The sequence below is a fragment of the Odocoileus virginianus genome, chromosome 32, assembly GCF_023699985.2.
Source record: "Odocoileus virginianus isolate 20LAN1187 ecotype Illinois chromosome 32, Ovbor_1.2, whole genome shotgun sequence".
Lineage (NCBI taxonomy): Eukaryota > Metazoa > Chordata > Mammalia > Artiodactyla > Cervidae > Odocoileus > Odocoileus virginianus.
Window position 1 is genome coordinate 4,027,178 of NC_069705.1, and position 22,284 is coordinate 4,049,461.

Sequence of the window (22,284 nt, forward strand, 5' to 3'; positions counted from 1 at the left end):
AAAAATGTATATTTCATTTGCACTCAAATTGTAAAAACTTTTTATAAAAAGTTACTATATTTTACATTGAAAAGCAGACTTTTATTTTGCCTCGCCTCTCTTTGCTGTTCTGCCTAATCTTATTCTTATTACTATTTATTTTTATTATTATTTTATACTTAGGGATTATTCACTTAAAATTTATTTTCAGTTTTCAAGACTTTATAACTTTTTTTTTTTAAATGTAATACTGTTTATTTAACTTCAAAAACATTTCAACATTCTAAACATACAAAAAAAAAATAACAGAACATTGCAGATCGTGTTTAGTATAGAAGGTTCTTGAACTTTCACTGGTGCAGTGGCTCTTGGCTTTGCTGACAATGAACAGTTCTACAGTTTGTTTAAAAAAAAAAAAAAAAAACAACAGTTTAAAACTACCGCACTTCAACTAAAAAGGATCCAAAACACTTCTCATGCCTGCTGACCCCCCTCCCCTTTCCACAGCTAAGAATGGCAGCGGGATGCTATGTCGCTATATACAAAAACAAGACAACCTGAAGCTAAATGGATGCCCACTGCAGTATCCACAGGTCCAGCCCCGCAGTGAACGCCCTGAGCTACGGCCCCTCCGGAAGGCATTGCCCCCACACAGCCTCCACACCAAGCAAGGAGCATCAAGAGTGTGTCTCGGTTGCTTTGTTCTTTTTACAAACTATAGATATGTACAGTTGAGAACTCGGGATTTCTAGCCAATGACCATAGAATTAACACACCACCTTACAAATTAAAAAAAAATGCCAGAAACATCTTTAAATGCCTTGTCACACCAACAGCAAAGTGCACAGAGTGAGGAGAACACGAGAGCCTTTTCATTTTAAAAATGTTTGGAAATATGTACAACTTTGATACAGTTTCCAGGTGCTCCAGACACCCATGGCCACTTAATGTAAACCACTTACAACTGCTAGAGCACATGGAGAGACTAAGATATGATCATGAGCCAATCGGGTGATTAAACCTAATGAGGGCAACAGACACGTCTTGGGTGAGAGGTGTGTCAATCAAGGCGCTCCCTACTCTAAGGTATTCACAAGGAGACAGATCAACAGTTTTTTTTTTTATTCATCCTCTTCCTCCTCCTCCTCCTCCTCGTCCTCCTCCTCCTCCTCGTCCTCCTCCTCCTCCTTTTCATCTTCCTCTTCCACCTTTTTCCGAGCAACTTTAGCAGGACCCTTGGCGCCATCAAACTTCCCTTTAGACTTATAGTCTGCAACATCCTTCTCATACTTCTCCTTCAGCTTTGCTGCCTTGTTGATGTATGGCTGCTTCTCACCGTCACTTAAGTTATTCCACATCTCGCCCAGTTTCTTCGCCACATCTCCAATAGAGATGCCAGGGTTTGTAGACTTGATCTTGGGACGGAATTCAGAGCAAAATAGGAAAAATCCAGACGGTGGTCTCTTGGGGGCATTAGGGTCCTTCTTTTTCTTGCCTCCCTTAGCTGGTCCATAATCCTTCATTTCCCGATCATAGCACACTTTATCCGCCTTTGCCATCTCATCAAATTTCGACTTCTCTTTCCTGGACATGGTCTTCCACCTCTCAGAGCATTTCTTGGAAAATTCAGCAAAATTGACAGGGGCCTCTGGGTTTTTCTTCTTATGTTCCTCTCTGCACGTCTGCACAAAGAAGGCATAAACAGACATCTTGCCCTTTGGTTTTTTGGGATCACCTTTAGCCATCTTGACTGTATTGTTCGCTAGTCTCGACTTTATAGCTTTAAGTGCAGCAGTATTCTTTTAGTTTCAAATAAAGAAGCTGTAATAAATCTCAGAACAGAATCTTATCCTGGTCCAGTTTCTCTCCACTAAAGCAATTATGTGGAGGGGGAATTGATGAACTGCTATTACTTTCAGTGAGTATAAAACAAGAAGATAATCCACAGAAGTCTGACATCATTATTTTTACAAGATTTTAAATAAAATAGTGATGAAATATGTTTTTCAGTGTCTATCACTATTGACAGCATCCACTATCACTGTGGACATCATAGACTCTTAACTTTAAGAGGAGTTATGGTTAAATTAAAATCTTACAGCACTGATTTGAAACAAAATATTTAAGATTCCCAGATTTGAGGGGAGGTTTAAATAAAGCTTACATTTATAGACACTGTAAAAATAGGCCATGGTGTGTGTGTGTGTGCACATGGGCACAAATGCCTATCTCCACAAAGGGGCAGCCTTGTTATATTTTATTTTTCTTTTTCCCTGGGCTAGAAGATTTCCTTATTCCCAGAAAAGAAGTACAGAATTGCCAAGTGATGTTTTATCTGCATGAGACAAAATGTATTGAAAATGTGACCCGAAAAAAATAGTTTTAAAAAAACTAAAATTTCCCTGTTCTTTTTTCTCAGTGTGGGTAAAGTAGATCTTTTAAGAATCAGGTTAGTTTTGCAATTATTTACTTAGTAAGTATACTGGCTGGAGTCTGACCTCAGGCAGCAGAGTAGAAGGTCATAACACCTTTGTGGATGTGTGAATTTACAGATATGGTATCTAACTTAATGTCCAAGTATATTTTCCTTTAAAAGACTGTTTCTTTTAATGACTTGTGCTGTGAAGCTTGCCCTGAATTTCCCTGCAGCCTGGAGTCCATAAAAAGGAATGGATCCTGACTGTGGCGCAGAGATCACTGGCACGCTGGGCAAAGCAGAGGGTTTTCCCCAGCGCTGCCACCTGCCCAGTCAGAGCCTCCCTGCGCCATCCCATCACAGGGGAATCACTCTGAAGGAGGGACTCTGCTGACAGCGGACTTGCCTCTGTACCGCCGATTTACATTCCTGATCTTCTCAAATACACGTGTTAATGTAAAACTTGCATGCTTCCTTTCTCCCCTGCTCCCAAATAAAAAAGAAACAGGAAAAAACAAAGCAAATTCAACTGCAGATAATAGACTCCACACATAAGCTTTAGTGCATGACTCCAGAGGTCACGTGTTTATCCTGCAACCAAACAGGTCGTGCATATTTCTAGATGTTTCTCCAATGACACGTGGCTGCTGCTCCTGGTCATCACAACAGGGGCGTACTCAAGTCGATGGAACATTTATCAAAGGCTCAAATGCTCATCAGATGCTCTCGTATGCCAGGCATACGGAGGTGCATATAAAATGAAAAATGCGGTCTCTGTTCTCTGAGTCTTATGGGAAAGACTTTCAATTCTTCACTAAGAAATTATTTTCTGAGCTGCCACACATCTTACGGTGAACAAGACAAGTGTGCCAGACATGATCACTGTCTTCAAGGAGTTTACAGTTGTATCACAGGGAGATAAAGGCTAGAGTATTGTCTATGCAAAACACTGCTACGTTAGACAGGATGGGCCATGCAGTGCTGTAGTGACAAGTAACTTGGAAGTCTCAGCAGCTTAAAACAGTGACAAACTACAGCCTGTGGGTCAGATCCAGCTGTGGCCTGTCTTCTTATGTCCTGTGAGTTAAGAAGGGCTTTATCAAGTGTGAAACAGATCGCCAGCCCAGGTTGGATGCATGAGACAAGTGCTCAGGGCTGGTGCACTGGGAAGACCCAGAGGGATGGGATGGGGAGGGAGATGGGAGGGGGGATCAGGATGGGGAACACATGTAAATCCATGGCTAATTCATGTCAATGTATGGCAAAAACCACTACAATATTGTAAAGTAATTAGCCTCCAAGTAATAAAAATAAAAAAAAAAGAAGGGCTTTATATTTTTAAAGGTGTTAAAACAAAGAACATGTGACAGTGACCATATGTGGCCCCCAAAGTTTAAGTATTTATCATCTGCCCCTTTATAGAAAAAGTGTCCACCATGGCTTAAAATAGCTGTTATGAACAGTATAATCTTGTTCACAACACACTGTAGGTCAGTTTGAGGGAGATTTGTTCAGAGACCAGGCCGGCTGAAGCCCCGCATACCTGCTTCCACATCAGAGGCAGGGAGGAGAGAGCCTGGAAAAACATCCCTCGGCTCTTAAAGCTCTGTCCCCAGAACGTCACATGCTACTTCTGCTCAGGGCTCAGTGGTCAAAGCAGGCTAAGTTTCCCAGGGTGAGGCTGTGTTCCTTCTTCAGAGGGAACGTGAGTGAGCAGTTAGATGTCTCCTGCGACTATTACACAGAGGGATAGATGTGACTGCCTCTGCCCGCAGGGGCCTTCTGGCGTGGAGCTGGGCAGGGTGGGTCACAGTGTTTCAGGCATCTGTACAGCGGACGCAGAGGATTCGAGCCCCGGAGCAGCACAGGCTGCCTCGGGACCCTCAAGATCCTCCGCAGAGGCTTGGCGGGTGAGAGCTGGGACCCTGGCCTCTGTTCCAAGACGTAGCTTCAGGATTTCAGACTGGAAATTATGTGGTCAGGTTTGGGAAGGAGAGATCGTTGTATGGCAGGTGGGGAACGACCGGAGACAGACCTCCAACTCAGGAGATGTATCAGTTAGGATGTGTTTGGATGTGCAAAAGGCCAGAATACCAATGATTTCATCCTTGAGAACACGTAGATATCTCATAACAAGAGGACGGAAGGTGGCTGCTGCCAGGACTGGCTCAGCAGCTCAAGGAGGTCAGTCACAATCGAGGTGTTTTTTTTTTAAAATCATTTCTCTACATTTTTCTCTGCATGTTGGCCAGATCTCCAGGTATCATTACCAAATTAAGAGACAGGAAGCAGAGAGGCAGTTAGAAAGAAGAAAAGGTTCTGTGCTTTGACCAACTATTCCTTTTATCATGAAAAAAAATCTTTTACAGAGGTTCCTGTGAGACTTCTTACATTCTGCTGGCCAAAGCCGAGTCATGTGACCACCCCGGCTGGATGGAGGCTCTGAAAGTGACCTCCCAGCCTCTGCAGCTGGAGATGAGAAAGGGAGGTGAGGGTGGCCAGCGGCTCTTGGAGAGTTAGCATGCCTGGTATTTGCCACTAGCAGCTCTTACCGTTGTCCATAAAGACACGGTGTAGGTTTTACCTATGACAGCAGGAGAAGAGGATAAGGCAGGAGGATTAGATTCAGCAGTTTCTTTTTTAGGGACCCAGAATTAAGAAGACTTGCTGGCCAGTTAATGAGGTGTGAGAACAGTTGAGAAGGAAAGAGTCTGAGTTTGTGAGATTGTGATATTTTTGGCAGAGAATTGGGAGAGGAAATTTAAGGTGTGGGATTGTAGACATACTGATTTAGAAATCTCATTTTATCCATTCCTGGTTAAAGCTCTTCACGTCGTGATGGCTCCCCTTGATGTTTAAGAGAAGGTTTAGATTCCATAGCGCACTGAAGACCCTTTTCTTTCTGATCCTACCTTTGCTCTGGATTCGTGGAACAGATGGCTGTTTCCTGAACAGACCAGGCTGTGGTTGTATTCCTCTGTGGCTTCCAACCTGTTGCTTTCTGTCCAGAAGGCCCTGCTGCTCCTCTCTACTAATGCCAGTCCTTCAGATGGCATCTTCGACATCCCCATCCAGTGGGTTCTGAGTCCGCACTCCCTTCGTACACTGGGCTTGCCTTGCTCACAGCACAGAAGACATTGGTTTATTACCATCCCCTCCCTGAAGTAAGGGAAATCAACTTCCTTGACACTCTCCTGTGAGGATATAGATTTCTCAGCAGCAGTTGAGCCAAACAACAACAATTCAAATTCTCTAAACCCTCTAGAAACAAAATGCCAAGGATTCTGGCACTATAAGACAGGCCTAATTCGATTGTCCCTCTGAAGAAATGAAGTGAAAGTCACTCAGTCATGTCCAACTCTTTGCAAGTCCATGGACTGTAGCCCGCAGGCTCCTCTGCCCACTGAATTCTCCAGGCAAGAACACTGGAGTCGGTTTCCTTCCCTTCTCCAGGCGGGTCGTCCTACCCAGGGATCAAACCCGGGTCTCCTGCATTGCTAGCAGGCTCTTTAATCACACTTAACAAATATTTATTCAATAAATAGATAGAAGAACGAACGAGTAAATGAATGAATGAAGTTTAAGGTCTTAATGTTGATAGCCAAGGGGCTTCCTAGGTGGCAGAGTGGTAATGAATCCTTCTGCCGGTGCAGGAGACATGGGTTCGATCCCTGGGTCAGGAAGATCTCCTGGAGAAGGAAATGGCAATCCTCTCTAGTGTTCTTGCCTGGAAAATCCCATGGACAGAGGGGCATGGTGGGAGTCTGTGGGGTCTCCACAGTTGGACACGAATTAGCAACTGAACAACAACAGTAATAGCCAAGATTGCCTGAAGCGGGCGCTTTAGTGCAAGAGGAATTGGGGGTAAATGTGGAAATCAGGTCCATAAATGGAGAAAGATGCATGCAGGTCCCACTGTCATGTCAGCAGACAGCATAACCCAAAGGTGTTTAAATGAAAGATGTTACTTCCTTGAATACCTCCACCATTTGAGAAATTAGCCCTTTCTTGTGTCGCCAGAATCCTTGGCATTTTAATTGTTTCTAGAGGATTAGAGAATTTGAATTGTTGTTGATTGGCTCCACTGCTGCTCAGAAATCTGTGTCCTCACAGGAGAAAGGAATTAGTTCTGCTCTTCTGATAGGGAACGCAAAGTCTTTATATGGATATTATCTACAGGCCTGTAAAAAATATCCTGGTAAATATGTATATGATGACTTCAGCTGTGCTTTTTGTGGGTCTCTTGACCTACCTTGCTTCGAACCTGTTCTGGGGTTTACTTCCCATTAACTGAATACAGTGTCTACTTGAGTTCGAGCTGACATAGAACTTCAAGTGCTCTCAGAATACTACAGAATATTGAGTCACTCGTTTTGCATACCCTCAGAGCACCTGCTGTTGCAAGGGCAGCCACAGCGTTTTTGGAATTTCTCTCATTTTGCTTTCCTGTTACGAAAAAGAGCAAGTTTCCTTATATTAACATTGGGTCATAAAAAAGGAAGAAATGCTAAAGCGAATTCAGTCAAATCCAACTTCTAAAACTTTTGTGTCATATTCTCACACTGTGAGTGGGTCACTCTGAAATTTGAATAGCTCTTGCTTCAAGGAAAAGATGAGAACGATAGTGGAGAGAAAGTCAGAGCCGGGTAGGTTCCTGACCCCGGGCTAGTTGATTGATGGGTTTGTCTGGTGAGCCAGTGGACTGAGAGACAGAATTGAAGGTACCAAATCTTCACCACCTCAGGAAAAGTTTGTATATAAAAACTTCCCAATGTTTGGGTTATAAAAGCTTTTCGGTATATGTGGCCATGTAGAAACACTGAAAATGATGGATAATAGAGCAGAGATTATTTCAGTCTGTGTTTTCATATGGGCATATTGGGATATGGTTTAGTCCTCTGAGAACTTTTTAAGGTAGGGAGTAGAATCTGATGTGTTCTGGACACAATTTTTTTTTTTTCATTCTGTGAATTTTCCCAAAATGTGTTCTTTGAAGCAGCATGGTGAGTAGGTGTGAGTGTCTATTTTTACAGAGACTAATTCAACAATGTATGGCACTACACATCTGATTGTCTGATCAGTCTGCCCACCTTCATAAGGAAATAACCAGAATTAAAGCTGCTGAATTGTATGGCAGTTTAATTTTTAATTTTTTTGAGGGACCACCATACTATTTCTGTAGTAGATGCACCAATTCATAATCCTGCCAAAAATACACAAGGTTTCCCTTTTCTCCAGATTCTCGTTAATGCTTCTTATCCTGGCAGGTATGAGATAATGTCTTTTATGGTTTCAATTTACATTTCCCTGATGACTATTGATGTCGAACATATTTTCATGTGCCTGTTGGCCATCTGTATGTCTTCTTTGGAAAAATGTCTATTCAGGTCTTCAGCTCATATTTTAATGGGGTTGCTTGTTTTTTGATGTTGAGTTGCCCGAGTTATTTGTATGTTTTGGATATTAACTCTTTATGAGATATTGTTTGCTTAGTCGCTCAGTCGTGTCCGAGTCTTTGTGACCCCATGGACTGTAGCCCGCCAGGTTCCTCTGTCCATGGGGATTCTCCAGGTAAGAATAGTGGAATGGGTTGCATGCCCTCCTCCAGGTTATGAGATATATTGTTTGCAAATATATTTTCCTATTTAGTCCATGGAATTTATGTTTTGTCGATAGTTTCTTTTGCTTTGTAAAATCCTTTTAGTTTGATGTAGCCTTGCTTGTTTATGTTTGCTTTTATTTCCATTGCCTGATGTGCTGTGCTGAGTCAGTTCTGATGCGTCCAGCTCCTTGTGATGCTATGGACTGTAGCTGGCCAGGCTTCTCTGTCCATGGGACTCTCTAGGCAAGAATAGTGCTGTGGGTTGCCATGCTCTCCTCCAGGGGATCTTCCTGACTGAGGGATCGAACCTGCATCTCTTATGTCTCCTGCACGTTTTGGTGGATTCTTTACCGCTAGTACCACCTGGCCAGCCCTTTTGCCTGAGGAGACATGTAAAAATATATTTCTAAGACCAGAGTCAGAGTGTCCTGCTTAAGTTTTCTTCTATAAGTTTTATGCTTTCAGGTCTTGTATTTAAATCTTGAATCCATTTGGAGTTGATATCTATATGTGATGTGTGAAAGCAGTCAGGTCGATTTTTTGCATGTCATTGTCAAATTTTCCCAACACTATTTGTTGAAGAGGCTGTCTTGTTTCCATTGTGTATTCTTGCCTCATTTGTCATAGATTAATTGACCATATAACCAGAGGCTTATTTATAGGATCTCCAGTCTGTTCCTTTGACCTACTGTTTGTTTTTGTGCAAGTAGCAGACTGCTTTGATAACTGTAGTTTTGTAGAATAGTTTGAAATCAAGGGACATGATGCTTCCATGTTGTTCTTATTTCTTAAGATGCTTTGACTATTTGGGATCTCCTGTGGTTCCAAATAAGTTTTAGAAGTATTTGTTCTAGTTTTGTGAAAAATGCTTATAGTGTGTATAGGAATTGCATTGAATCTGTAGATTGCCTTTGGTATGATTATTAATAATAACATACTTGGATAGTATGTTAATTGATTCTTTCAATTCATGAGCATGGTATATCTTTTCATTTGTTTGTGCTGTCTTCAATTTCTTTCATCAATGTCTTACAATTTTCAAAGTACAAATCTTTCACTTTTTTAGATTTATTCCTAGGTATTTTATTCTTTTTGATGCATATGTAAATGGAATTATGTTCTTAATTTATTTCTCTGATAGTTTACTATTACTATATAAATAAAACCAATTTCATATATTAATTTGTATCCTGTGATGTTGCTGAATTCAATTTTTTAGTTCTATTAATTTTTGATTGCATCTTCCCTGACAGCTCAGTTGGTAAAGAGCCTGCAATGCAGGAGAACCCAGTTTGGTTCCTGGATTGGGAAGATTCACTGGAGAAGGGATAGGCTACCCACTCCAGTATTCTGGCCTGGAGAATTCCATGGACCATATAGTCCACGGGATCACAAAGAGTCGGACACCACTGAGCAACTTTCACATCTGGAATGAGTAACAATCTTGCTTCTTCTTTTCCAACTTGGATGATTTTTATTTCTTTTTTTTATCTCATTACAGTAGCTATGACTTCCAATACCATGTTTTATGAAAGCAATGAGAGTGGGCATCCAGGTCTATTAACTAAATTTAGAGGAAATGCTTGCAGCTTCTCATCACTGAGGATGAGGTTGGATGTAGGTTTGCCACATATGGCATTTGTTATGTTTTGGTATGTTTCCTCTATACCCATTTTTTGAGAGTTTTTATTACAAATAGATGTTAAACTTTGTCAATAACTCATTTTGCATATTTTAAGATGATCATATGATTTTTATTCCTGAATTTGTTAATTTGTGTATCGTGCTGATTGATTTAGGGATATTGAACCATCCTTACGTCCCTGAGATAAATCCCACTTATTTATGATTCATGATCCTTTTATTATATTGTTGAATTTAGTCTGCTAATTTTTTGATGACCTTTTCACTTATGCTCATTCCTTACATTGGCCTGTAATTTTCTTTTTTATGTGTGATATCTTTGTCTGGTTTTAGTATCAATATGATGTTGGCCTTGTAGAATGAGTTCAGAAACACTTCTTTCTCATCATTGTTTTGGAATAATTTGAGAAGTATAGGTTTTATCTCCTCTTTAAATGTTTTGTAGAATTCATCTATGAAGCCATCCTTTCCTGGACTTTTGTTTGTTATGAAGCACTATTACTATTATTATTACTGATTCAATTTTATAACTAGTAACTGGCCTATTCATATTTTCCTATTTTTCCCTGTTTCAATTCTGGAACATGGTGTGCTTCTAGGAACTTATCTATTAATATATCTTCTAGTTCGTCCATTTTATTGGTGTGAAATTGTTCATAGTTATCTTGATAATCCTTTGTATTTCTTACGTAAGCTTAGTAAACAGTGCCATGAACAGTAGCAATGAGAGGAGCAATGAGATGACAACGGGTTTGCCTGCATGGCTGTCCCTCTATCTTAGGAACCAATATAACATAGTACAGACTGTAGAACTGGACAGCCTTGGTTTAATCCTGACTCTATCTTCCTGTCTGGATTTGAATAACTTAATATTTATAAGCCTCCATCTTCCTACTTGAAACAGGGGACTTGGTGGTGATAATGATAGTTTCTACCTCATAGGGTTGTTATGAGGCTTAAAAAGATAGATGGATAGATAATAGAGATACACGGAAAGATAAAAGATAGAAGTAGATAGCAATAGCACTGGAGTATAACAGGGATTCAATAAAGATTAACTGCTATTATGTTGGGAGCAACATCCTCATTCTTTAGGAAAAAAGCTCTTCTGCTCCATACCAAGTGAGTTCCATGCTTCAGAGACCTTGCCTTTTGGGCCATATTTGCCTTGCCCAGGTTCACACTTGTCCCCAGGCTGGCCGGCTCTAGCGTTTCTGCCATTGTTGCCAGAAATGTTAGGAGTATTTCCTTCATTCAAGCAGATGTAATTAGAATACTCTCCCGAGAATGCATTCAGCAGGACTTAGTGAAAAAATGAAGCCGAGGTTATAAGGCCCCCAGGGCTGTTTTGGGCCGTGTTTGTAGCCAGGGAGGAGGTCAGCCTGAGATAAGGAGGCCAGCACTCGGGAGAAGAAGAGAGGGACTGAGACCGCGTGCTGCCCTGGATTCCATCCTCCTCCCCTCAAGAGCCAGCTGCAGCTTCCCTCTTCCTGCCCTGGCAGAAGCCTCTTGGTAAGTTTCTTTATTTGGCTGACCTTGCTGGGCTCCTCTCACTTGTCTCTTTGTTCAGGTTGCCCCCTCACGGCACACTCAAAGATTCAAGTGCAAGTGGGTGGGATCCTAGAAAACAATGATAGGGGAGTGGGACCCGAGACAGGGAAGGGAAGGCAGTCGATAAGGAATCTCCCGGGGCAAGCTACGACTGTGAGCTCAAATCTGCTGGAGCCAGTTTAAATGCATAACTCAGTGACCCACCTAAAAGGAGAGAGTCGGTGGTTGTACAACAACTCATTCCCCTCACTGGGTAAGGGCCATTTTAAGGCTACATGAATTCACCGGCATCTCGGGCCTGCTGAGGGTTTCCTTGGTGGCTCAAATGCTAAAGGATCCATCTGCAATGCAAGAAACCAGGGTTCATCCCTGGATGGGGAAGATGCCCTGGAGAAGGGAGTGGCTACCCACTCCAGTATTCTTGCCTGAGAATCCCATGGACAGAGGAGCGTGGCGGGCTACAGTCTAAAGGGTTGCAAACAGCTGGACACCACTTGAGCAACTAACATCTTCAGGTTTGTCAAGCTGTAGACAGAGAAGGTCCAGAGAGAGAAAATCCTCAGACAATACTGCTAATGACTGGCCATCAGGCCAGTGTGCTCTGAAGTTGTGAGGGCAGGGGATGTGGGCAGGATATCTACTTGCTTGGACTGACCAGGTAAAAAGCTCTGAACTGGTGTATTTCAGACATTCTTACAACATGACCTCACAGCCTCTGTGTAAGCCAGGCAGAAGCTGTTTGTCTCATCCTCTTCAGTTCTCTAAACAAATCTAAACTATGCCAAGTCCATCTGGACATAGTCTTCCATGTTGATAATTGGAAGTCATTAAAGAAATTCCTGACAATTCTTTTTAGCACTTCTTCACAGATAGATGGAGTTGAGAACTTTTTTTTTTCTCAAAGTCTCATCCAGAGAAATTTTCTGCCTCCTATCGCTCTGGGCTGCTGCTGTGGGCACTGACTTTGCAAATAAGATGGCAATATGAGCCTGATGATATAATGGTCATTTAAAAATAGATGTGAGAGTAATAACTGTAAATCACTGGCAGATAAGAACCTTCCCCCTGTGACAGCCTCTGCTCATATAAAGAATATCCACGGTTTACTTGGAAGTTGACTGACTTCTTTAAAAAAAAAAAATTCAGTGTTTTATTAAGGAACCAGAATTCGCATTTTTATGTGACTTTAATTTTAGAGAAAGACAGTTGTATACTGATGTATTGTAATTGAGAGATTATATTATCCTTTTTTGTAAATCAGCATGATTATTTAGTTATGTACTTGAATTTTAAAAGCTGATGATATTCAGTTTGAATACAGATACAAAATGAGTGACGTCAATCTATATGCCAGCTATTTTTTAATGCATTGTTAGAGATAAGCAAATGGAAGTTGATGTACAATGAGAAATTTCAAGGCTGTTGGATCTAAATTTAATTTGTATTTGTGACAGAAAGTGGGCAGTGCCTGATAATCATGAAGGCTAGAGTGTAATCACTGGGTAAATGTAATCCATTTGTTTAATTGCCCAGACTCCTCACTGTATTTACAGTTAATTGGTTCCCATTATAGGCCTCTTAATAGAGACTATAAAGCAGCAGGATTAGAGAAACCTGAAAAAGACCATTTAATTTGTGCCCTCTCACTGCAGATCCTCGACTTTCCCTGCAGCAGTTGAGCTTCAGGCAATCTGTAAAGAAATGTGGTTAAAAATTAATTGGTTGTGGTGATAATGTAATCAAAATAAGGAAATTACTATAAATATTTTTATCATTGATTTCTAAAATTTATTGGTAATTTGCAGAAATTTTTACATTATTTTTGGACACAATCTTTTTTTACTTATATTAAAATTTTCCTTTTGTTCCTCTGTGTACTTAATATTTTATTTAATTCATTTTCAACTACTGTGGCTATTTTATCATGAAATGGGATGCTGATTAGGCTGATTAGATAAATAATGGTAAGGGGTAATATATTGCTGTGTTTGTTGATCTAGAAAGATATCAGCAGTATATTATTAAGTGAAAAGATAAGTTACTGGTGGTATATAAATTATGATCCTATTAAAAGCAGAATTATCTGAAAATATTTCTATTTTCAAATATTCTATTTGCCCATGAGGCTTCATGGACAAAATGTTAAATTAAAACTAAAGGATGATAGATAAACAAAACAAACCGAAAAGCCTCAACAAAACCCCTACATCACAGAAAATTTCAAAGCTTGCGATTAAAATTTCTTTTGTTGTTTCTTTCTTATGGAAGCGGTACATGCCATTGACCTGAAACAGACTAACATATGTTTCCCCAGCAAAGATAGGTTTATTTAGCATCAGCAGAGAATTGTAATTCAGGGTGTGCAACAATGTTGAGCCACATAAAAGTCCCCGTACAGCAAGCGAAGGAGAACAGTTTTATAGCAGCGTGGTGTGGGGACAGGAATTTGAGAGGGCTATGGTAAACAGAGTCCATGGCTTTTCCTGGGCTGAGACCTGGCCAGGCCAGAAGAGGAGTCTTTCTTCTTTTTGTTGGGTTCCACTATTGATGAAGGGTGTGACTGCACCCCCTTCTGGTCCTCTGACTCTATTTTTAAATTTTTATTATTTATTTATTTGTTATTTAGTCTACACATTCATTTTATTACTAAAGATAACTGAGGCCAAATAAGTTAAATTCCTATTTGAGGTCTCATCTTGGGTCGTCTAATCTACAGGGACTCAAGTCTATAATGAGAATAAATAACAATTGCTGTTCAGTTGTGATGTCTGATTCTGCAACCCCATGGACTGCAGCATGCAAGACTTCCCTGTCCTTCACTGTTGGTCCTTTAATGGACTGGAACCTGGTGGTCCAGAGTTGACAATAAAAAAGAGAGAGAGAGAGAGAAAGAAAGAAAGACATGGGGACCCAAGCTCTGATGGAGCAAAGGTGTTTTAATCAACATGGTGTGGGCATATATACTGTCTTACAAGGTAGTTATTCTCAGCAAAGATAAAGATTAAAATCCAGACTTACAAAACATACGTGATCCCTATCACAGAGAAAGAGTTGTGAACAATTGCTTTTTACTGTATGGTTCATAAAAAGGAAGAGGGTACTTATCACCATATTGAGAAACTAATGAAGGAAATGCCTGGATTCCTCAGCCCCTGAATATTTAGGAATTAATAAGGACCAGAGGATTCCTGACAGATCCAAAAGAGCACACAGGAAGCCTCCTGTTAAATGCTTCCTGACACTTTACTATCTCCTGGAGCTTGCTCAAACTCATGTCCATCGAGTCGGTGATGCCATCCAGCCATCTCATCCTCTGTTGTCCCCTTCTCCTCCCACCCTCAATCTTTCCCAGCATCAGAATCTTTTCCAGTGAGTCAGCTCTTCGCATCAGGTAGCCAGAAGATTGGAGCTTCAGCTTTAGCATTAGTCCTTTCAGTGAATATTAAGGGTTGATTTCCTTTAGGACTGACATGTTTGATTTCCTTATTACAATAATAAACACAATTGATTGTCAAAATGAGATATCAGTGCAGTTTCTTATAAAATTGGGAAAATTGATATGTTTGTGATTCGTAATAACAGGATGCAATTGGCTGGCTCAACGGTTTTTTCCCGCAAAATAAGCAACACAGTACTATCACTTCAGAGCTTTTAATAAAGTCCTGACTCTATTTAATTGAGGTTTATGTTTATTAACTTTTATAACTCTCATTGCCAAAAATAAGAAAAGGTTCAATTAAGAGGACTCAGAATCCTACTAACCCAGAGCATGGAGAAAACTCATGGAAACAGCTTGGTATCCCTAATTTCAAATCCTTTTCTATGCATACACCCACACACATTGATGTTAATAAATGCCTTCTTGTGTCTTTAGTTTTAATATCTGTATTAAACTATAATTAAGCTGTATTAAAATTTTTGTATACATCAGAATTATTCAGCCAGTCTTCATTTTAAAGGTATTCAAATTATTTCTAGCTTATCTATAATTCATATAACATAAGATATGTATGATTGGCTAGAAATAAATTATAACTAAAAAGGCAAAAGTATTTTTTTCAGCAAAATAATTAGCAATATGTGGAAAATCCAAAGGTTGTGAATATTAATTGGTGATCAGTTTCATATTTTCTTAAAGAAATTTTTATTTTTACCAGAGTTTTTTCTTGACTATTGAATTAAAAACAGCTAGCTCAAAGTTTCTATACTTTTGTATGTATCATTTAAATGTATCCTATACATTTATATGTATCAGTCACAGTTTAAACTAGGTCAGTCTTAACTTGAATGCTTTTTGTCTAAGTAGTTTTGACCAAATTCTTAGCTACTGGCAAAGTAGCCATCCCTGTGACACCTCTCCAATTAACAAGGTCTCTAACCCTAGGAATCAGTGAACTAAAATGGACTGGAATGGGTGAATTTAACTCAGATGACCATTATATCTACTACTGTGGGCAGGAATCCCTTAGAAGAAAGGGAGTAGCCATCATGGTCAACAAAAGAGTCTGAAATGCAGTACTGGGATGCAATCTCAAAAATGACAGCATGATCTCTGTTTGTTTCCAAGGCAAACCACTCAATATCACGGTAATCCAAGCCTATGCCCCAACCAGTAACGCTGATGAAGCTGAAGTTGAATGGTTCTATGAAGACCTACAAAACCTTTTAGAACTAACACCCAAAAAAGATGTCCTTTTCATTGTAGGGGACTGGAATGCAAAAGTAGGAAGTCAAGAAACATCTGGAGTAACAGGCAAATTTGGCCTTGGAGTACAGAATGAAGGAGGGCAAAGGCTAATAGAGTTCTGCCAAGAGAACGCACTGGTCATAGAAAACACCCTCTTCCAACAACACAAGAGAAGACTCTACACATGGACATCACCAGATGGTTGACACCGAAATCAGATTGATTATATTCTTTGCAGTCAAAGATGGAGAAGCTCTATACAGTCAGGAAAAACAAGACTGGGAGCTGACTGTGGCTCAGATCATGAGCTCCTTATTGCCAAATTCAGACTTAAACTGAAGAAGTAGGGAAAACCACTAGACCATTCAGGTATGACCTAAATCAAATCCCTTATGACTATACAGTGGAAGTGAGAAATAGATTTAAGGGACTAGATCTGATAGACCGAGAGCCTGATGAACTATGGACGGAGGTTCATGACATTGTACAGGAGACAGGGATCAAGACTATCCCCATGGAAAAGAAATGCAAAAAGGCAAAATGGTTGTCTGAGAAGGCCTTACAAATAGCTGTGAAAAGAAGATAAGTGAAAAGCAAAGGAGAAAAGGAAAGATATTCCCATTTGAATGCAGAGTTCCAAAGAATAGCCAGGAGAGATAAGAAAGCCTTCCTCAGCAATCAATGCAAAGATATAGAAGAAAACAACAGAATGTGAAAGACTAGAGATCTCTTCAAGAATATTAGAAATACCAAGGGAACATTCCACGCAAAGATGGGTTCGATAAAGGACAGAAATGGTATGGACCTAACAGAAGCAAAAGATATTAAGAAGAGGTGGCAAGAATACGCAGAACTGTATAAATAAGATCTTCATGACCCAGATAATCACAATGGTGTGATCACTCACCTAGAGCCAGACATCCTGGAATGTGAAGTCAGGTGGGCCTTAGAAAGCATCACTACGAACAAAGCTAGTGGATGTGATGGAATTCCATCTGAGTTTTTTCAAATCCTGAAAGATGATGCTGTAAAAGTGCTGCATTCAATATGCCAGCAAATTTGGAAAACTCAGCAGTGGCCACAGGACTGGAAAAGGTCAGTTTTCATTCCAATCCCTAAGAAAGGCAATGCCAAAGAATACTCAAACTACTGCACAATTTCACTCATCTCACATGCTAGTAAAGTAATGCTCAAAATTCTCCAAGCCAGGCTTCAGCAATACGTGAACCGTGAACTTCCAGATGTTCAAGCTGGTTTTAGAAAAGGCAGAAGAACCAGAGATCAAATTGGCAACATCCGTTGGATCATAGAAAAAGCAAGAGAGTTCCAGAAAAACATTTATTTCTGCTTTATAGACTATGCCAAAGCCTTTGACTGTGTGGATCACAATAAACTGTGGAAAATTCTGAAAGAGATGGGAATACCAGACCACCTGACCTGCCTCTTGAGAAACTTGTATGCAGGTCAGGAAGCAACAGTTAGAACTGGACATGGACCAACAGACTGGTTCCAGACAGGAGAAAGGAGTACATCAAGGATGTATATTGTCACCCTGCTTATTTAACTTACATGCAGAGTACATCATGAGAAATGCTGGGCTGGAAGAAGCACAGGCTGGAATCAAGATTGCCGGGAGAAATATCAATAACCTCAGTATGCAGATAACACCACCCTTATGACAGAAAGTGAAGATGAACTAAAAAGCCTCTTGATGAAAGTGAAAGAGGAGAGTGAAAAAGTTGGCTTAAAGCTCAACTTTCAGAAAACTAATATCATGGCATCCCATCACTTCATGGGAAATAGATGGGGAGACAGTAGAAACAGTGTCAGACTTTATTTTGGGGGGCTCCAAAATCACTGCAGGTGGTGATTGCAGACATGAAATTAAAAGACGCTTACTCCTTGGAAGGAAAGTTATGACCAACCTAGATAGTATATTAAAAAGAAGAGACATTACTTTGCCAACAAAGGTCTGTCTAGTCAAGGCTATGGTTTTTCCAGTGGTCATGTATGGATGTGAGAGTTGGACTGTGAGGAAAGCTGAGTGCTGAAAAATTGATGCTTTTGAACTGTGGTGTTGGAGAAGACCCTTGAGAGTCCCTTGGACTGCAAGGAGATCCAACCAGTCCATCCTAAAGGAGATCGGTCCTGGGTGTTCATTGGAAGGACTGATGCTGAAGCTGAAACTCCAATACTTTGGCCACCTGATGGGAAGAGTTGACTCATTGGAAAAGAACCTGATGCTGGGAGGGATTGGGGGCAGGAGGAGAAGGGGATGACAGAGGATGAGATGGCTGGATGGCATCACCAACTCGATGGACTTGAGTTTGAGTAAATTCCAGGAGTTGGTGATGGACAGGGAGGCCTGGCCTGCTGCGATTCATGGGGTCTCGAAGAGTCGGACACGACTGAGCGACTGAACTGAACTGAACTGAACTACCCCTAAACTGTTCAGGTACAATTAACAAAAGATTTTAATTATCCTCTGTCCTCTTGTCATATGAATAAAATTATGTTTTCTTAGTTACGGGTATCACCTACCTAGTGATATGTATTTTCAAGTTTTGTATTAATGAATCAATGGCAAATAATCTGTGTTTTGATGGAATCCAGTGTTTATCGCCACCCACTCTCTGCCACATTGATGGGGTAAAGAAGAACAAGCCTGGTGAAGAACAGGAGTGGTTGAAGGGGCTTCAAGAGGTTAGTGAAATGGGAAACCTGTGCTGGAGGCTTGAGGGATGGAGATGTTTGACTGAGGAAGGTTTGGACTCACAGCAAGAGGGAGGAGTTTCAGTTTTATCCTTTACACTAGTGACTCTGCTCCCTGCTTCACTGAGAAACTGGGAGCTATCAGAAGAGAACTTCCCTGAGCTCTGGGCCATGCCATCCCAGGAGCCTGCACGATGCTCCTGGGTGCTCAGCTCTCCCCCCAGGTGCTCGCCCCCCCCCCCCTCCCCGGTGCTCAGTGATCCCCCCAGGTGCTCAGCTCTCCCCAGGCCTGCGGGGACCAGCCCTCCTCCTGGGTCTCCGTTTCCTCCAGGTCCCCCTCTCAATTCTGCGTCACTAATTTCTCCGCCCACACTGCCTCATTCCTGCTAACCCACACGCATATTGTCAGGTTTTCCTTTTTAAACAAACAAACTCATGTTCTTCTCTCTCTCTTCCAGCTACTGACCCACTTTTCTATGCTCGTTTGTAATAACATTCTGAAAGGACTTGGTGCATAGGAAAGGAGGTGCTTAGTAGACAATTGCTCAGTGAACGAACAAATGAAATACTAAAAGGAGTTAGGCTTTTGTGATGACCCAGGAGTGGGCTGATTTAAACCTGCTGTTAATGAGAACAAAAGAGAAAGGGAGCCTGAGGGCCCGCTGTGTGGGAAATCCCGATGACTTCCTTCCAATTTGTGGTAAACTAAAAGTGATCTAAAAACAGTCTTTTAAAAAGGGAGAAGGTGGGGTATAAACTCAGCAGGAAAAATTTTTAAATCCATGGTGACTTATTTTATATACAGTTGACCCTGAACTACATGGGTTTGAACTGAACGGGTCCATGAAAGGGTGGATTTTTTTTTCAACAGAAAGTATTATATTACTACACAGTCCAAAGTTGGTTGAATCTGCAGATGTAGAATTGTGTATATAGAGGAATCAAGTATATGGAGGACCAATTATAAGTTATGTGAGGATTTTCAACTTTGTAGAGGGTCGGGCTCCCAACTCCTGCATTGTTCACGTATAAACTATATTTGGATGTGAGAGTTGGACTATTAAAGAAAGCTGAGTGCAGAAGAATTGATGCTTTTGAACTGTGGTGTTGGAGAAGACTCTTGAGAGTCTCTTGGACTGCAAGGAAATTCAACCAGTCCATCCTAAAGGAGATCAGTCCTGGGTGTTCATTGGAAGGACTGATGCTGAAGCTGAAACTACAATACTTTGGCCACCTGATGTGAAGAGCCAATTCATTGCTAAAGATTCTGATGCTGGAAAAGGTTGAAGGCAGGAGGAGAAGGGGACAACAGAGAATGAAATGGTTGGATGGCATGAGTTTGAGTAAACTTTGGGAGTTGGTGATGGACAGGGAGGCCTGGCGTGCTGCAGTCCGTGGGGTCCGTGGCTTCAGAACGACTGAACTGAAACTATGCTGTAACATAGGAGAGGGAATATAGGAGAATTATAGGAGAGGGAATAACCCATAATTTTAGAATTCTGTGTTTGACGATAAGATTAATTTGTGGTGCAATGGATGGATATACTTGATAGAATAATTTATTTGCTTCAAGTATTTTCATCTTCAATATATCTTTTCCTTCTAAGAATAAAATCCCTGTTATTTGAAAACACATTTATTTATGGCTGCACTGTGCTCCGCTGCTGGACTTTCTGTGGTTGCAGCAAGGGGGGCACTCCCCATCTGGTGTGCGTGGGCATCTCACTGTGGGGGCCTCTTCCGTTGCGGAGCACGGGCTCTAGGAGTGTGGGCTCAGCAGCTGTGGTGCACGGCCCCAGTGTCCCCGAGGCACGTGGAATCCTCCTGGACCAAGGATCAAACAGGCGTCCCCTGCATTGGGAGGCAGACTCGTAACCACCGGACTACCAGGGAAGTCCCAAACCCTTATTATCTTGGCATTACAGATAACTTGTTTACCAGGTAATCTAAGATTTCCAGCTACTGATTCATGTTCAGAAGTGAAGGGTCCCTTGCCCAGGAAGATCTGGAAAAGCTCCCTTGACCGTATTTTACCACTAATGGCCAAGCTCCAAAGCTCTCCAGTAGAAACCTGCTGCATCAGCTCTTTTGCATTCCAACTGCTGACTCATAAAGGTTTGGCCAAACCCCAAATCTGGTATATTTTAGATCTTCACCTCCTGTCTCCTTGCTGTCAACCTGTCAATAAAGCTTTTTTTTTTCTCCCTCAAAATATGGTACCATGATGTTTGCTTCTATGCTTGTCCATCCTTGGTAACCCCAGGAGTTAGAATTTCAACATATCTTTTGGGGGACACAATTCAACTCACAGCAGACGCAATGTAATTAGGGAAGACGTAGGGAAGGATTGGCAAAGAAGAGGAAGGGATTAATCTAGTTTTGAGTATGTTGAATTTGAGTTGCCTGGAGAAGGAAATGGCAAGCCTCTCCAGCATTCTTGCCTGGAAAACCCCATGGATGGAGAAGCCTGGTGGGCTACAGTGGATGGGGGTCACAAAGAGTCAGACACGACTGAGTGACCTCCCTTTCACTTTCACCTTCCCAGGTGGCGCTAGTGGTAAAGAACCCTGCCCGCCCATGCAGGAGACCTGAGAGACACAGGTTCAATCCCTGGATGGGGAAGATCCCCTGGAGGAGGGCATGGCAACCCACTCTTGTTGTCTTGTCTGGAACATCCCATAGACAGTCATAACCTGGCAGGCCACACTCCATAGGGTCGCAAACAGTCGGACCTGACTGAAGCGACTTAGCACGAGGCAGTAAGGCTGTCATGCCCAATAAACAATCCAAGTACGTTTAGGAGTTTCTGGCTGGTGGGGGAACATAGAGTCATAAGTAGCTGGGTGGGGCTGGCTGTGAAATAGACAGGCGCTGAACCAGAACCTGAGCGGCCACGCATTTAAGGGGCAGACTCAGAGAGAGGAAACCTTGGGGGAGACTTGAACGGAGTCAGCAAAGAGGAGGTAAAAGAAGAAAAAAAAGAGAAAACGGTGTCAGACAAGAAGAAACGCAATGCCTTTTTTTTTTTTTTTTTAGGTCAGCAGCACCCTGTGCTGCAGAAAGATTTAATGAGAATTTTCATTTTCATAGGATGATTTCGTGGCTCCCTGGAAAGGACTGATGAATATCCCTTGGATTTGCAGATAGGCATATCAAGAATAGTTTGGGGGGAACAGCAGGGGCTGAGGCAAGACTTTGGAGGGGAGGCGAGGTGACAAGCCAGGACAGGCAGAACTACAGCAACAGCGAGTACAGGAAACCGTGCTGTGGAAGGATGTGAGCGGGAGAGGCATGGCTAGAAATCAGGAGGCGTGAGCAGGTTAGTGTTCAGAGGAGAAGTGAGGGGTGAGAGAGAGCTTCGTCTGTTGGGCTAAGGAACTCGGAACTCAAGCCTCCTACTTTAAACAAAAGTCCTTCATTTGGATCTCTTATACAGTGGGTTTTTTACACATTATTTAATACGAAGAGAGTTCTGAAACATCTTTGAAAACTATTGAATTAGATGTTTTCAGCTCTAAAAGCAAGTCTATTATTAGCTATAGCTCTACGCAGGGTAATTTATGGTAATAGCTTGAATGAACTCATTCAGACAATCTTGGTTTATTTAAGGTCATGTTTTCAAAAGGACCTTAACTACAGGAATAACTGTTATAGCTATAATGATTTCATTTCAGTTCCTGACTAGCACAGAAA

General features: G+C 41.4%; 1 pseudogene; it reads right to left on the minus strand.

The window, feature by feature from the left end:
- Positions 1-208: 208 nt before the first annotated feature.
- On the minus strand, positions 209-1,724 carry LOC139032641 (high mobility group protein B3 pseudogene; annotated as a pseudogene).
- Between the last annotated feature and the right edge of the window lie 20,560 nt (positions 1,725-22,284).